Consider the following 17689-nt stretch of genomic DNA (forward strand, 5'->3'; position numbering starts at 1 on the left):
AAGGTGCAGGGCTAATTTGGGGCAAGCCAGACACAAAGGTTGGCCCCCACTGCAGTAAAGATAAGGCTATTTTTAGCAAATAAAATTGGCAGTCTGGAGTGAAAAACACATTGATTTGATGGTAGGGAATAAACTTTCCCAGGCCAGAACACCAGTGGAATGTGGCAATATCTCTTGCACTGAAGTGGATGCTGAATATCAATTTAGCAGAAATGGGAAATGCAGGGATTGCTGTATTGGCCTGGATCGCAGGCCCATCTAGTTGTTATCTCATTTTTAAGAGTAACAAAGACCAGATGTTTGAGAGGAAGATATAATACTCCTGTAATAGAGAACTAGACAATAGTATGCCTGAAAATGTATTTCTTCCATTCCCCAGGCAATTAGTGGTTGGCTTTTTAAAATATGCCTCTTGTGATGCTTTTAACTCTAGTATAATGAGAGTGCAGATGAGCTCTCTGGAGCAGAGACTATTCTCTTTTGTTTTATGTAGAGTGCTTACCACAACCAAGACCAGATTGGGCTTCCTTTGAGCCCTACAGCCACACCAATACTAAATTAAAAACAATAAGCATGCGGTGACTAGTCCTTCTTGAGACCTTTTGTTTCAGTATCTTTTTATAAGCGAGTTCCACAGTTCAATTTTCTACGTATGGAATTTGCTTCCACTGTCCTTGCATAAGATGTTTTTATTTTTTGGTGATAGAGGGTAACCTGGAATGACTATCTGGTAGCTGAATTGTCAATAGGAGTTGGCAGTAACATTTTCTAAACTCTGCTAGGGTTCAGGTAAAAATTATGGTGGGAGCTTTAGACAAATAGCAAGATTGCCCTGTAGAATGTCTTTTTCCTTTTCGCTCCAGCATTGATTTAATTCAGCTAGCTCTTCATTTCTTAACATATTCTGGATAGACTAGTCTGTGGGTATGGACAGGAGTGACATTTCTAACAGAAGAAATGCCTATCTCCTGCTAGGAGGTGGGAGCATACAGGCATTTGTTCAGTTTCACCCGCAGGAAACATACAAGTTCTAAGAGAAAGTTCTTCCTTGGTTCAGTATGGAAGACTTTGCCTGTGCAAGAAATTCTTGTGAAGGCAAGAACATTTATAAGGTTCTGGTGCTGCACTCCTCCAGTCTGAAAGAGATGTGGGGAGCTGATTCCTTCCTAGGACTGGGGAGAGTAGAGTGGCTGGTGAATGCTCCCTGTGCACTCCTTGGACCAGGATGGACCTGGTCTTGTGGAGGAGAGGGGAACAGCAGTTGCACAAGGCTCCCCATGCCTTATCCAGATGTGGTTCACTCGGTCTTGAGAACATGTGGGAAGCAGAAGCTGCTTATTTCTTCCTGGGAGCAGTGGAGCACTTGCTCCCCTGCCTTAACCAGTCCAGGGTCACCTTGATCGGGGAACACATGGGAAACAGAGAAGAAGGGGCAGTTGCAGGCTGGAATGCTTGTATACTCGCTCTTGCTAGTACTTTCCCAGAAATTTGCAGCGCTAGACATGAATGCCTCCCTATGGCCTGTTTTCACTGGCGTGTACTAACAAAAATGAATCTTCCAATCCAAAGTGAGTAAACTGAACCTGGACTTTAAACTAGGTAACATGATGAATAATCTGGGAAATTTGATGAGATATTCCATCAGTGGAGATCTTTACTATAAAATCAGACAAAACCAGATGTTCTTCTCTGTGTGCAACTCAGTGCTGAAGGTCATCATTCTCCGAAGTCTTCCCCAAGATAGCACTCATAGGGCTGAGAGGCCTGTTCTTCTCTGAGACACTTCACCCTCTTTTGTCTCTTGAAGTCAGTGACAACAGTTGATTTTTTTTTTTTTTTTTTTTTTTTTTCTTCTTTGCAAGCTTTCTGCTCTCATAGAAGTTTGTCTAGTGGCTGATGATCATGTATGGATGAACAGCAGTAAAATCTAGTATTCTTTACTGCTTGAGCTAAAGTAGAAACTTCCTTAGATTACAGCTATAACAAATTCTTAACCATAGGGACCAGCCCACAGAGGAAGGCAAAATGCACATTGTGTTACTGTGGTTTATATGCCTGCAGGGTAGGGATCTTCCTTTGAAAATGGTTTACTTCAGTGGTCACCAACCTGGGGCTTGCGACCTGTCGATGCCTGAGCCTCTTTAGGTCAATCCTGGGTTGTGGGGGACAGCTGGGCACACGGACATGCGCACACGCGCCACCCCCAGCAGGTCCATCTGTGGGGGAGAGAAGGGGGGGGGGGCAGATTGACACCCCCATGGTGAGGGACTGTCCTCATCCAGGAGCAGTGGATGGTAAGTAGGGTCCCAGCCCCATTGGGTGGTGTGAGGATTAGAACACCAGGGGGACTCCTCCAGGGACTCGGCAGAGCTCCCTCCCCATCTTTGCAGGGGCAGAAGTAGCAGAGGTGGCTGCTGCTGTACCTTGATTCCTACTGCAGCTGGCCACATGCAGCTCAGCTCAGTAGTGGGCACTTGTGTGGTGTCCCCAGCCTGACTGGGTCTGGGACTTCCGCCACCCAGGGGCATGCGGTGGGGGACTCCTGCTGCTGGGCACAACCCGGCAGGGGCTCCAGGGGCCTGTGCCCTTCCCCTTCATGCTCTGGGACGAAGCGGCTGCTGCTGCGGGTTGCCTGCTGCACCCAGAGCACAAGGGGAGGGGGCACAGGCACCCAAGGGCTCCATCGGGCTGTGCCCAGCAGCAAGAGCCTCCCCCTCCTCCCCCTGCACGTGGCCCTGGGTGGCAGAACGGGCCAAGAACGAAGCATAGTGGATGAGGAGCTGCCAGGATCACAAACCTTGTTTCTTTCCTTCCCAGAGGAGCTCCTGTCTGCATGGGTACATTTTTGGTGCAAAACCTCAATACTGTCGGTAGGTGATGCAAGGGTTACTTGTCTCATGCAATCCAGATTCCAGCTCCTGGTGCTCTCTTGAGCGCTATTTAAAAGCCCTGCCTAATTTAGCCATAACTGCAGGGTTCAGTTGACCTGGGAATATAGCTGGGCCTTTCATCTTCCATGTGATCACACCAGCAGTAACGAACACTAGAGGGAGTTCTCACTGCTTCTTTAAGAGTAACATTTTATGTACTCGGGCACAGATCCTCAGGTGGGTCCCTCACCCGTTATATCTACTTAGGTCATATCAGTTTTCTCACTTCAACAACCTATCCCCTTATTGTGGTCACACAATTTTTCACTAATTCTGGACAGACCTATATTAAAATTAACAAGGAGAGAATAAAATATATTGTTGTATACTGTTATTTCTACATTTTCTTTTGGCTGAGCCTTGCCCCCTTGCCTGCCCATCGGCGGGATGCGTGTCCTGGCAGGGAGACGGGGCGGGGTGCGGGCTAGGTGGGGGGCATGGTAGATTCTGGGGTGCCCTTTACTTCCAGAAAGTGATCTTTACCATGAAAAGGTTGGAGATCACTGGTTTAATGAGAACTTAACTTTCTGCCCAAGTTGCCTTGTGGAGACAGAAGGCTTTTCCAGTTCTAGAATACTTGGTACTCTTTTATTGCTGCTCCTGCTTTTACAATACAGGCAAAGTTAATTAAGAGTATCCAAAGTGGATGGAAAAGTGTTTCCAATCCATCACACCCAACTTATTCGATCTTCAGAAATGCCTTGTGTGTGGGGGGGAAGGCTTTTATTTTCATTTCTAGCTTCTAGTTTGTCAGGGCATAGGCTGTACTTCCCAGCTTTTCTCTGCAATCTCTGAGGCTAGAACTAAGTTTTATGATGAAAGCTCAGATTCTTAATTGCTTGATTCCAGAGGCTGGATCTTCAGGAATAATGACAAGTATTGTGAGAATCGTGGAAGAGGTGACAATACTAGTAACTCTAATCTTCCTGTCTTGCATTTGGAAGCTTACACTGGTGTCTTTCTTTGCTCCCATCTCTCTGAAAATCTGTTTGTACTCTGCATTGATTCTTAGATTTTTGAATATCCTTAGTTGCATGAGGCTACAGAAGCAGGCACAGCTGCTGTGGATTGGATCATCCATGTATGGTGGTAAAGCAACACTTCTGAACCAGCATCCAGAGAGGACAGTGAAAGAGTGACTCCTATTAATAACAGTTGTGCCAGGAAAGGTTATGTGAAACTTACTGTGTGCTAGCATTCCTGAAATTAATGATTGAACCTGTTGCAAAAATTGGCTTGGGAAACCCATTCACAACTAATGTATCTTCTGTGGGGAATTAAGTTCTCTTTAGAAAAGGGAACATCTGTTTTTTCCAATCTTCAGTTTGATTAGAAGTCTTTATTTTGATGTACAAAACTGGTTACTGAACCCATTTCATATTGGTTTAAAGGCTAAAAGAAAGCCTAGGTTGCAGTATACTGTGATTTTTAAAAAATTCTTTCTTTGCTTTTTATTTGTATTTTTCTTAATAGAATTTAATAAATCTTCCTTAACTTACGTAAGTCAAAGTCCAAAAAACCTCATTCTTGTAGTTTCTACACACTGGTTTTCTTATTTTGGTACCTCAAGGTTTAGAATGGATAGAGGCACCTGGTTGTAGGTTACCTTATCTCAAAATACTGAAATCTCTTGGTTTCTCTTATTTTCTCATCTGTTACTTCCTTAGTTCAAAGTTTAACCAGAAGCAGCAGTCAAACCAGCTCGACTGTTGTTTTTTTGTTGTTGTTTTTTTTAATGTAGGTGATTGGGTGTCTGATAAGATTCCTTGCTAGCAGATTTGTTTATAAGAGCTTCTAAAGTGGCAAATGTAGGACTTTGTTTACATGAGATTTTCTTTACTGTATCAGGAGCTTGCACAAACCATTTGCTCATTTGTGTGTTTCTAGGGGAATGCAATCTCTAGCTTTGTGGAGAAAAATCAATACTACCTTTCGGCTTTCTGGAGCCCTTTCCCAATTTTCTAACTCTTCAGTAAAAATTCAACAGTAAAATTTGGCAGTGTTTGTCTTCTGTTCCTGGAAATTCAGATTATAGTTCCAGAATTTCTCAGAAAAAATGGGATGATTTACTGTGTTTCCGTTCTTTTGCAATCTGTAGTCACAGCAGTATTTACGCACGGTGACTTGACCCTAATACAAGACTTAATTTCTTAACCCTTGGTGGTATAAATTTTTCAAGTCTAAATGCCCTTGCAAATGGCTAGATTAAGGATTTGGCACCCAGTTTGTAAAACATGAAATTCTGTGAATGCAGGAGGTATGCTTTTGCATTACTGTCTCTATCCCTACCTCCCTCCCCCCTTTTTTTTTCCCTCCTCTCCCAACCGCCGCTGTACTGAGACAAAGGAGGGGACAAACTTCATTATTAAATGCACTAGTGTTCAGTTTCATATGGCTTAATTCCTGTTAGAAGGAAGACTTGTTTGGCAGTGCTCAACAAATAACTTGGCATTAAATAGAATACAAACACTTGGTTACAAAGTAGGGGGAGAATTCGGATCTTTCTTCCTTGCTCTCCGTAGGCTCAGGATTTCAAGATCAAATACAGCACCAGCAGGCAGGGATTCAGAATAGAACTTTGCACCTAATATTTTTACTCCAGAATTGCCCCAAGGTTTTAGAGTAAAGCAAACCTCTAATCAAGTTGTACTAATTACAGTAATATTAAGCCTTCTGTAGCCACATGAAAAGGGGGTCTATTTCTTTGCACATATGTAAGCTTTTTTCTGATATAGATAAATGCAGGCTCATTAGAGCAGTGCTGTACAACCATTGCTGTTCCTAAAGCAGCTGAGAAGCTGGCTGGTCTCCCAAACTGCAGGGTGAGGTTGTTGTTGCTATTGTAGAGTGGGGCTGTCCAGCTGGCGGCCCATGAGCCGCGTGTGCCCCGGGAGGGTTAGCACGTGGTCAGAAGGTTCCTGCCTGACTGCTGCTCACCCCACCATGTTGCTTCTAATTTAGGGCATTTATACATATACTTGCGCCACAGTGCCGAGCGCTTTTAAAAGCATCTGGCGCTGCGGTGCATGCATTTGTATAAACAGCTAAAAGTGCTTCAGTGCTGAGAAAATGGTGGTTGCGCACTTTTGAACTAAAAAACATAGAAGGTATTTTAGTTCAAAAGTGCGCTGCTGCCATTTTTCTCAGCGCGATTGCGCATTTTGCCATTTATACAAATTCATGCAGTGCAGCACTGGGTGTGTCAGCTTGCATGAGGAGCACACTTGATTAATCAAGTCTGCTCTCATGTGCCAGAGATCCAGCACATCGGAGCAGACAACTGTATGCGCATAAATGCCCTTAGTATCTGGGTTCTTTGAGCTCCCTTGCCCTCCTCTGGCTTCTACTTCCCCAGCTGTTGGGGACACGGCAGTTCAGCTAGAGAAGGCAGGCTGACTGTTCTTTGTGCCATGGTGGGGGCTGGGCTGCTTGTGCAGGAAAGGAAAGAGGCTAGCTCCTAGCACTGCATGTGAGTGAGCATGGCCGTGAGGGGATGCTGTGTTGGTGCGGCAGCAGGGGAGCTGGGCTGCCTGTATTGCAGCAGGTGGGAGGAGGGAGCCTGCATGGGAGATGCATCTCGGGGAGCAAGGTGCTGAATGGCCTGTGTGGCAGGTGGGGGGGAGAGGGGAGAAGGGCTGCCCTTGCAGCAAGCAGCTCCTGCTGCCCAGAAGTTGGTCAGATCTGTTGTGGAGGATCTTTCCTGACTTTCTTGGATGAGATTTTTCCCAGGGAGCTGCTCATGTTTGGGTATATCCAGTCAAGGATGATGGTCTTCCATGATTGTCTTTTCTGTGGGTCCAAAAATGGCTGGCGAGGCCTATCTGGGATTGACAAACTCTGTTGTATCTCTGGCATGTGTTTTTGTGTGGGGTAGGTGCCTCTGGATTCTTGATTCAGTCTGTGACATGCTGTTTCTGCTGCTCCCACTTTTCCATTTCCTGTTGTCATCATAAGGTTTCAAAGTACTGAGATTCTTGCAGCAGACTCTTCCTCCATTTGGAGCGGTCCTGGGTGATGGTCTCCCATGAGTTGATGTCAATGTTGCATTTTTTTCAAGTAGGCCTTGAGGATATCCTTGAAGCATTTTCTCTACCCTCCTTTTGAGTTTACACTTTGACTAAGTTGGGAGATTAAAACTTGCTTCGGGACTCTTGAGTCAGACATCTAGATGACATGGCTGGCTTAGTGAAGCTGATGTTGGATGATGATCACCTTGATGGTCATGGTGTTTGCTTGCAAGAGCACACTAATGTTTGTGCATCTATCTTCCTATTTGATTTGAAGGATCTTCCATAGGCAGCATTGATGGTTATTCTCCAGCAACTTGGTGTACCTGTACATTGTCCATATCTCAGCTCCATATGATAAGGTGGGAGTCCCAACTATTTGATAAACCATGGGCTTGGTTTCAGATCTGATGTTGCGGTCTTTGAACAGCCATTTCCTCAGGCATCTGAAGGCTGCACTTGCACATTTGAGGCAATGTTGGATTTGTTGTTAGTTTAAGCAACTTAAAAAAAAAAAAAAAAAAAAAAAAAAAGTACTGTAAATACTTGAACCCTTACAGATGAGGGTTTTTTCTCTGTTTAACCCTGGGGGAGCCCTTGCCTTAGATTTGAGTATGAGTAAGGGGAGAGGGAGGGGGCAGGCAACTGCTGTAGCTTTGGCTCAGGGGCTGGAACAACTGCTGCCATAATTGCTACTGCTGGGCCCAGAAAGGGTCAGAGCCAGCATGTTCTCTGTGCTCAGGGCGGGAGCAGAAGTAGTGGTGGGAAGGGTTAGAGGCATGGGGGAATTAAATGGCAGGAGGTGCAGGTGCTGGAGACAAGATGATAAAGGATTGCAGGGGTGTGAGAGCTGGGGCACACAGGTATCAGTGGTGGTGGGGACAGGTAGCAGGGGGGAAGGGGTAGGGGTCAGGCCATTTAATTCTCCTGCTGCCTGCCCCCCTACTGCGGCACTGTGGGGTGGGGAGGGAGAAGAATTTAAGACAGCCCTCCAATAGTCAGATTCCATACATGGAAAATTATATCAACATCTATAAATTTTCTTGTTATAGATTCTAATTATGGGGGGGCGGCATCTTAAATTCAAAGTTGCCCTGTATTTGGGTAACTGTGGTAATACCACTTTTGTATTTTAGAAGTGGTAAGAAGCTGCTACTTCCTCCTTTCCCCTCCCCCTCATTCTGTTTAGTCTACATTTCTTTAAAACATTTTCATTTAATGTTAGAGAGTTGTGACTTCACATGAAAACAACTTTTGTACTATCTTTCTACATCTTCCTATTTTTTTTAAGGGAATACCCATATCAGATTTTTTTTTCTTCACTACAGTTTGTTAGCAATTCTAATATAAGGATCTGTGGTTCTAACTGGATTATAAAACGGATGTCAGTCTAAATGAAATATACATCTGGCTGATGAAACAGCCCTTCTTGACGGTCAAGATAGATGAATACTTGTTTACAAGCTTCCACATTTTAAATCCCTATTTCTCAGCTTTTCTTACCTATAACCCACATAATAACTGAGAATGTTCCGCTATTATCTCATATATTCCTTCGCAGTAAAAAAAAGAAAAAAAGAAAGATTGTAGGATTTGCTTCATAAAGCAGACAAGATTCGTAGCTGCAGATCCCATGAGAAAATGCAGGTAATATAATCTAACTAGGTGGCTTTCTTTAAGTGGTTTATGTCCTAGAAATAACAGCATCCTAGAGAGGCTTGTTCAATCTTAATTTGTGAGTTTTTATAGGAATGGTCTTTGAGATTCATCCTCTTGGATCAGAACCGAAACCTATTTTCAGACCTGCCAGGTTTACTGCTTCTCCCAACAGACCATTGATCTTTGACCCATTCTACCAGGTCTACTGCAAAAGGTGAGCAATCTGGTACTAGTTATGATGCCAAGCTCCAGATTAAGTCTGGGCAGAATCTTTGTGAGTTTGGAGTGTTTGAGAGTTGAGAAATGGTGCTGGCACTAATTTTCATGGCATCTTGTCTCCTTGACTTTTCATTCATCCAAGGAGATTATTCACATGCTTCCAAAACACATTCTAAGCAGATGGTTTTTTTTGTCTGTTCCTTAGATTCCTTCCTCCCCTCACCTAATTTTATTCTATTCAAGTTTGAAAATTGCTCAAAATTTGTAGTAAAACTTTCCGACGGCTATCATGGAACTCAGTGGAGCTCTTTCCTAGGGTCAAAGCAAATGTTTTTGGAGGAGGAGATGGTGCAGGGTTGGAACAAATCTTTCTAGATCTGGAATCTGTTTTTAGGTTAAGATGCTACTCCCTGTCTGACCACCAGGATTTATAAAAACCACTTAACTCTCGCCCACCAGTCAGTTGCACAAGATCTTGCATAAGATTAGTCCCACTACTACTAATTACCACATCAAAATACTCCAACAACAAACTGAATCCAGCATATTTACTTCTCCTCCTTACCCTTTGAATGGAATCTTTTCCAGATTTACAATTTTTAATGAGGTCTTATTGCAATAGGAGTGTCCTTGTGTCAGTAACAACTCTTCTGTTAAATTGGAGAACTCATTCCAGTCTAGCTTCATACTACAAACCTCTGCACAATATATGGGAGCTGTATAACAGAATGCAACTCCTCATTCCTTCCTGCCTCCCCTTGCCCCCTCCAGTACTGACAGTTTTATCTCTGGAAAGGCTATAGTAAAAATGAAGTTTTTAAAAGTTCCTCCCCCACCTCCCCTCATATGTCTCTCCTATGTTGTGACAAATGTGGCCTCTAGAGAGAGAGAGAATCTATTCCCTAATCTATAATTAGAGAGGTGCCATTAAGATGCATGCTGTGTAGCACCTATTTAATATTGAAGTGACTTAGCTGTTCTTACCTGTATGTCTAAGATGAGACCAGAATATCCCTCTAGTAGGGGGACAAAAGCTGCAGTGTGGTCCTAAATTATAGGAGATACTTAAGCTATGCCAGTCATTCATTAATTGAAACCAAGTGTCCTGGTGTTTGTCAAAACCCTCTTTCTAGTTATTCAGATAACAGAAAGCTGTTTATGTACACATTTTGGCAGCAGCTACTTTGCTGACACCTGCTGTAAGGAAACAGTGTTTTCTGGTGGATTGGGCCAGGCTTACCCAGCATGGGTCAGAGGCAGCTAGACATTGGGAATAAGCCACCATCACTGCTTCTCCTTGCCTCAGCTGCAGCACAGGGAAAGCCCCCCTCTTCAGGAGCCAGTGCCGCTTAACTGTGGTACAGCATGGGCAGACCTCCTTTTCTGCCAGAGCCCCAGGGTGCCTGTGGTGTATCACAAAGAGGACACTTTGCTGCTGGATGCCACTGAAGGCATGACTCCAAAGACCATATCTAAAGGCTCTGTGGACTGGATCCAGCCTGCGGGCCATAGGTTGTCAACCCCTGTATTTGGTAATTGGAAGAGCTAAGTACTACTGCAGTACCTACCTAGAGCATCTGGTTCCAGGGGCTGGTGGGGGTGTAGTGATGCAGTTACAGCCTCCTTTGATTCCTCTTTTCATTAGTGTAAGTTAGGATGGATAAACCTGGGCATGAGCCCTGGGTTCTCAGTAAAGGGGCTATTTCTAACTTTAAGAGCAAAGACAAGAGTGAGAATTGTAATCTATTAGACCTTAAAAGGAAAAGAGAGGCAGCTTCAGGGTTTATTAGTACTTTATATACTGCATATTGAATAATGAATTAGAACTCTGCCAAATGTTGGCTGTAGCCCTTAGTGCTTATACATTGGCTCTGTTTTTTTTACATACTTTTGGCAAGTGGGGGAAGCTGGCAATTCTTCATACTTGTGGCCTCTACTCTAATAAAGCGCTTTAGTTATTAGCACAAGTAAATAGTTGTCCATTTGTGCTTCATTAATGCACATTAGTCATACAGTAAATACTGTCACTTTGGCAAGTTCCCCAGAACATTGAATACTTCCACACAGTTTGGGGGAAGGGGAAAGCTGACAAAGTGGTATTGGCATCTTTTTAGAAGAAAAGTACTTGAAGCTATTAGTATATTGGATTGACAGACCATTATTTCAACTCTACTGGGTTTTTCTAAGACTGATAAGTGAAAGGAGGAATTATCACAGGGCTTTCTACTTTATAACTGATGCAGTTAGGTTTCCAATCAATCTTTTTCTTTTTTTAAACTGAGAACACAGCTTGCCTAAAAATCTGAAGTTGATTTTTATTTTGAAATCTCTAGTCTGAACTAGTCTGTTTCCTTAAACTAGGGCATCAGATTGCCTAATATGATTATGATTTTTTAATATGATTATTAAAAGTCACCTATTTGTTAAAAATAGAAAAGTGAAGTTCATATATTTTAACCAAAATTGAGGCCTGATCTATAATCCATTGATATAAATTGAAAGACTTTTTTTCTTGAGTTTGATGGACTATAGATCACACCTATAATGGAGAGTTAAAAGAATGTGATAAAATAAATGTTCTATAAATATTGCTGGTTGCTAATAAAGAACCAAACAATGTGAACTTGCCTTATGACATGGGTTTAAACAAATGGTAAAAAACTAGAAATCTAGAAATCAGAGTGACTGCAATAATAAAAATGATGCTACTTCCAAAACAAATTGCAAGTATAATTGGGAATTGTAAAGTAGGAAGATACAAATGATTAATTTTTCCCCTCAATATACAGGAATCTTTAAATATACAGGAATCTTTAAATTCAGGATTAAATGCTGAATGCAGCTTTCCTTCTGCAAAGTTGTTATCGTTGTTTATAGGCACATGGTAATATAATGGAAGACCCCAGTTTCAGGTCTGTGTACACCTCTCAGCTTGATTCTGGAGTTGTCTTTGACACTCTTGGTAAAGACCAATTGGTGATCATGCCATGGAAACAACTGAAAGGCAAGCACTGCTCCGTGAAATATTCTTAGCAACATTCTTCTTTGCTGGCAGTCACCATCAATAAATGTGATCTGTTTTTAAAAATCTCATTCTGTCATAGATTTCATAGACATGAGGGCTGGAAGGGACCTCGGAAGAACATTGAGTCCAGCCCGCTGCCTTAGACTTTTCCAGTGTATTTAAATTTGCCAAGCAGAGGGCTGAAAGAGGAGGACATTTTAAAGTAAAACCCAAAAAATCAGCATTGACAAATGATGTTAAAGGTAGAGTAAGTAACATGTAGACCTGGACAAGCTTCCAGTATCAGCTCTGATTATGATGTACCATTCTTTTGTGGACTGAGAGCTGATTAAAAGATAGGAAGCTAGGAGTAATGCTAAATGGTCACTTTTGAGTTTGGAGGAGGTCAAAAGTGAGGTCCTACAGGTATCTGTGCTAGGCCCTGTTTTGTTCAGTATTTTCACCAATGATCTGGAATTGGGGGTGCACAGTAAAACCTCCAGTTTTGCAGATGATAACAAAATTCTTCTGGATAGTCAAGTCCCCAGTTGATGAGGAGCATCCCACAGGAGCCTGGGGGGTCCTTGGTGTGCTCAGTGGCAGACCCAGGTACCTTGAGGTATATAGAAAAAACATTTAAAGCTGTGTCTATGTCTGAATCATCGAATCTCTCCGAATCAATTTGGAGGGTTCTGATTTGGTTCAGAGAGATTAAAGGGTCTCCTGATTCCATTTGGATTCATAGATTCGGCCGCAGAATCGGGCTGAATCTCTGCCGAATCGAATCAGCGACCAAAGAAGCCCTAGAACACACACAGCCCTAGAAGCCAACACTGCAGCTTGTTCCTGTGGCAGCAACCCAGTGCCCAGGATGCCAGGCCTGTTCCTGCTCGGTCTCAGACTGGCCAGAGCAGGTGCTATGTGCACTGGATTCACTGAGGGTTGGGGGAGTATCTGTGGGCCATTCTCTGCACTATTTATCTGGCCTGAGGACAGTCCTGCACCACTCACCTGGCCTGTGGGACCAAATGAGTTTGACACCCCTACGTTAGTTGAAATGTTCAGTAAATTCTTAGTGTGTTTAGAGAACAGCTTTCTGTTCTAGAAAGCTGAGGATACAATTAATGGGTCATCTATCTTGAATCTTTTTCTGGCCAGTAAGGAAGAATTGGCTGTGAATATGAAGGTAATATTAACTTTGGAGGAAGAAATCACTACATGATAGGATTCTAAGGAAGGGAAGGGATAAGATTAAACAAAACAAAGATACTAGACTTCAAAATAGCAGGCTTCAGGAGACAGAGAAATAGGTAAGGTCCCATGGGTAGAGAGACTGAAGTATAAATGGGACCGGGAGAGCTAAATTCACAAAGGACATAGAACTGGAGGCTTGACAAAAAGCGTGTTACAATGTGAAGTAAAGATAAGAACTTCAGAAGATGAGTGTGGCTAAATAAGATGCTTCTTAGTTATCTAAAAATGAAGAGAATGTATAGGCATTGGGAAGAAGGATGAGTCGCTAAGAATACCAAGGAATAACAAAGACCTGCAGGGACAAAGTTGAGAAAGCGAAGGCAAAAAAAAAATGACAGCTGGTGAGGGATAAGAAGGACAACAAAAAGAGATTCTAAAATACATTGGATTGAAAAAGACAGACCAAGGAAACAGTGGATCCACTGTTCAATAGTTCAGCTGCTTTATGAGAAAAAGCAAAAATGGCAGAGCTGTTCAGTGACTATTCCACAATCTTCACAACCTCCAACCAAATATCTAAGAAAACTTAGTATAGACAAAGAAAAGCTGCAGATCACAAGTATAGAGCATGTTGGACAAACTGGCAAAAAATGAATGGTGTTATCAGGGCCAGACCAAATTAATTCCAGAATGCCAAGGGAACTGGCATGATGAAGAAAGGTGGCTGCACTACTTCACGGTTGGGATTTGGAGTAAGAATGAGTGGGCAGGGCACAGTGTCAGTGTAGACAAGCTCTTACTCCCTTTCCACCAAACCTGTTGCACATTCCATTGAGAGAATACTGGCAGTCCATATCTGTCCAGCAAGCGTTACTGGGTGAGTGTTTTAGTTTATAAAAGGTTTTTGTTTCCTTGGGTGAGGGTGGTACAAGAAACATGCAGCTGTAGCTCAAGAAATACTGAACCACAACTAACAGCCACCCTGTAATAGGATTCCAGAGAAGAGAGATTGTAGAAGATGCTCTTCTGGGCACATTCTACTTTTGGCTATGGACCAAAGTCAATGAAGAACTGTTGGTTGTGTTTTTCTGACACACAAAGTCAAATAAAGTTATTTCATTTTCACTCCATTTGTATACCTCTAGCGCAGTGATTCTCAACCAGAGTACCACAACACCCTTTCAGGGGTGCTGCAGGGTGTCACACAGTGTTAGCATAGTTAGGTTTACAAACATGATTCACAAGATTAAAGCCAGAGACTTCAAATAGAAATCCATAGTTGTGGTTGTTTTGAGCTCTTTGCAACAGAAAAACTGCTCTATTTTTATTTTTTTATTTTTTTTTGCGTATAGAAAAATAAGAGTGAAGACTAAGAGCTCACATTTTTGAAGGGTACCTCGAGTCTAGCCAGAGGTGCCTTGAATCTACAGTTGTCGAGAACCACTGCTCTTTAGTGTCAGTCTCTAAGGGTTAGTTTTTATTTATATATATATATGGCATGCATGTGCATGAGTTCGTTATAGGAATCTTTTTGCTCTGCTTTTTCTAATGAGTGATTTTTTTTTTTAAACGTTTATTTATTTATTTATTTATTTTTATTGTTTTGCAGCATTTTCAGTTCACAAGCCTGTATTTCCATTAGGTGGCTTAACTTGAAGACTAGAAGAAGTATAGTAAATGTTGACTTCCCAACAGGCAATATTCGTATAAATACATTAGACAAAAATGCTTTTGTTGTTGACTGATAACAAAATCTCTTTTGCAATGTAATAGAGCCAAATAATGAATTAAAACCCTAACTAGGGGAAAACACAAGCATCTAGTCTTTGGTGTTTCAAGAAACTGGCAATGTTTTCTGATCATGCTGTGTACATGGTCATCAGTCGGAGATTCTTTTTTGTGAAATGGAGTACTACGTTTGTAACCTTAAACGCATGCTCTACTTAATGTCCTCCCAGTAATGGAGTAGTGATTGTGGGAATGCTTTGGTATGTTAAGATTTTAACATAGCCTAAAGCAATTGGGGCTTATGGTAGAGGAGATTATCTTCTATTAGACGAACAAGATTTTTGCAAAAAAAAATTCTTTTGCAAAAATCTTGTTGGTCAAATAAAAGATATCACCTCTACCATGAGCCCTAATTGCTTTTTCCTTTAGATCAATATGGCTAAACCTATCCAACCTAACAGCCTACTATTTGGAGGGTTTAAACAATATTAACAGAGCTGTTGTAGTTCTGCTCAGGTGTTGCAACATACTTCCTGAAGAATTGCAGTACTTTTCTTTGCTCAAAAGGTGTCCTGTAGACTTTGGCTGGAGAAAAATATGCAAATTAAGATGCTTCTTATTTTATTGTTTGCAGCACAAGTGTTTGGGAAAAACAAACAAACTGCCAATACATTTGGGAGGATTGGAAAAACTTGCTTGCTAAGAGTAAGGATACCAGTTTTTGAAGAGGTAGAGACCTTACATTTTTCACAGGTTTTTTTCCTGAGACAAATTGCAGCTTTACTCGTAATCTGTTACTATTAAAATGCAAATTGCTGAGCTTTTGAGAATCTTTGGCTGCAGGTTATGTTAACTAAATAAAAATAATCTGTGAAATCTGCTGCTGAATATTTGGTAGATCTGCCAACAGTTGGTTGTTTGCTTCAGAACTTCCTTGTAGGTAAGTAGACTGCTAAAGATCCATAATGTTGCAGGCTTGGATACTCCTGTTATGATTGGGATGCAGGTTTAGTATGTATAACTTGTAAGATTTTAATTTCTTGTTAGTCCTGCATCTCCTAGGTTTTTTCCAAGGCTAGGAACAAAAAGTAAGACTTAAGTGGGTTAAAAAAATATTTTCTACAAGTTAAAGTGCATCTGCTTGAGCATACTTGAGTAGTTAACTTGAAATAGTTCTTCCTTTCTCCTATTCAGTCAGTGGAACTGGAAACATCTATTTAGATTAGAACACGGTGGCTTGCCTTAGCTTTGGCCGATGTCTCTATGTCAACGCTCTGTTTACCCGGTTAAAACTGTAAGGTTCTGCATAGTCTAATGTTCCTTTTACAGAATAAAAACTTTGGCCGTTTTGAAGACTGTTGTAAAATTAATTTGTCAGGGTGCCAGTCTAACAAAGTATGGTCTAAAATGCATCATCCTACCTTTCAGTAGAAAGTAGGATCCTTCCATCAGTAACATTATCTTATTTAAAACAATTTTGAATCTAAACAAAACGGATCATTTGAAACAGGAAGTGAGGTAGGTGACACAGACAGTAATTTCCTGAGCTCTGACCCCTGAATGGCCAATGGGAACTCAAAGATAAAGAAATGTCTATTGTGCTTTCAAAATATAGGTCTTTACTTTGTTTAGTGCGTGTGAAATGATGCATCTTTTCTTTTGTAACTCAAGTTTTTATATACACTCATGAAATAACTTGGTGTATCAACTTCAAGTAAAAAAAACCCAAACAAACAAACCCAAAATGAAACAAAAAGTCCAACCTCAAAACTTCCACTTCTCTTCTTGTCATCTTTCTCTTTGAATAGTTTGAGAAGCTTGGAATCTAGCCATTTCCTGAATGCTTGAGTATAATGATCTGTGTTTGAGAGATGGTACAATGTTTTGTATCCAGCTGCTATTTATAGGAAGGATTAACTGGTATAGTTTAGAGTAGCTAACATTGACATAGTTTTCAGTAAGCCAATTTTTTTCCTGAAATTTGGGTTAAGCAAATCTTTTACTTTTTTTGAGATTTTTTTTTTTTTTTTTAAAGCTCCATTCTTGACAAGATTCAGTGACAATGAGAGAAGCTTCCTGTGCATGAAGTTTTTGACTGACTACTTTTATTTGCTATATAATAGGGGGTGTCATATTCAATTAGGTGGAGGGCTACATTCCTCCTTTTGCAGGTGCCTGCAGGTCACATGCTGGCTCTAGTGCTGGCAGCCCCAGTGGCAGCACAGGTAGAAGCCAGCACTGACCCAGCAGGGACACGGTGTGTACATGTGTGTGTCGAGAGAGACCCTTCAGGGATATAGTGGCTATGTACAGAAAATCACCATTCTCCCAGTAAAAACCACAAGTGCGCAGACACTCAGGCTTTCTCATGGAGCAAAAATGACCACTCCAGGAGAAAAATAATCCAAGAACAACTAGGCTAGGGACAGAAGTTTCACATAAACCAGTTTAAGTGATCAGCAGGGATCCTGGTTTTCTCTGATTTAAAAATTGCGAATTCTCTGATTTAAAAACCCAAAATCCATGATAAAAATGAGAGGCCCCCCCTTAGCCTCCCCCAGCACTGCTGATGCCCCGCACTTCCCCTTACAGGAGCAGGGCCAGGGGGTGAGGGCAGGGGTGCCACTCTGTGGGGCCACACATGTGCCAGCCAGCCTGACAGGAGTTGGCACACGGAGGCCTCCACCATAACTGCCACTGCACCCTGTGCTACCATCCCATGGCCACGTGCACAGCTTTGTGGGCAAGTGGCGCAGGGCATGGCAGCAGCAGTGCTGTGGCAACCACCATGTGCGGGCCACGTACGTACCACCCAGCCAGGGGGTGGAAAGTGGGGCTTGTATGCAGCAGCCACCATTGCACCACTGCTTATGCCCTGCAACTGGCTGCACGGCTCTGCGGCGATGCGGGGTGGTGGCGGCTGTGTGCAGGCTGGGGGGGCTTTGCGG

The 17689-nt window shown here is 42.3% G+C and overlaps 1 protein-coding gene across 5 annotated transcripts in view; it reads left to right on the forward strand.

The window, feature by feature from the left end:
* GRB10 (growth factor receptor bound protein 10) overlaps positions 1 to 17689 on the forward strand; it is a 201342-nt gene that overhangs the window by 34898 nt on the left and 148755 nt on the right. The gene's annotated exons all lie outside the window — the stretch shown is intronic.

Source organism: Alligator sinensis, unplaced genomic scaffold (assembly GCF_000455745.1).
Source record: "Alligator sinensis unplaced genomic scaffold, ASM45574v1 scaffold796_1, whole genome shotgun sequence".
Taxonomy (NCBI): Eukaryota; Metazoa; Chordata; order Crocodylia; family Alligatoridae; genus Alligator; species Alligator sinensis.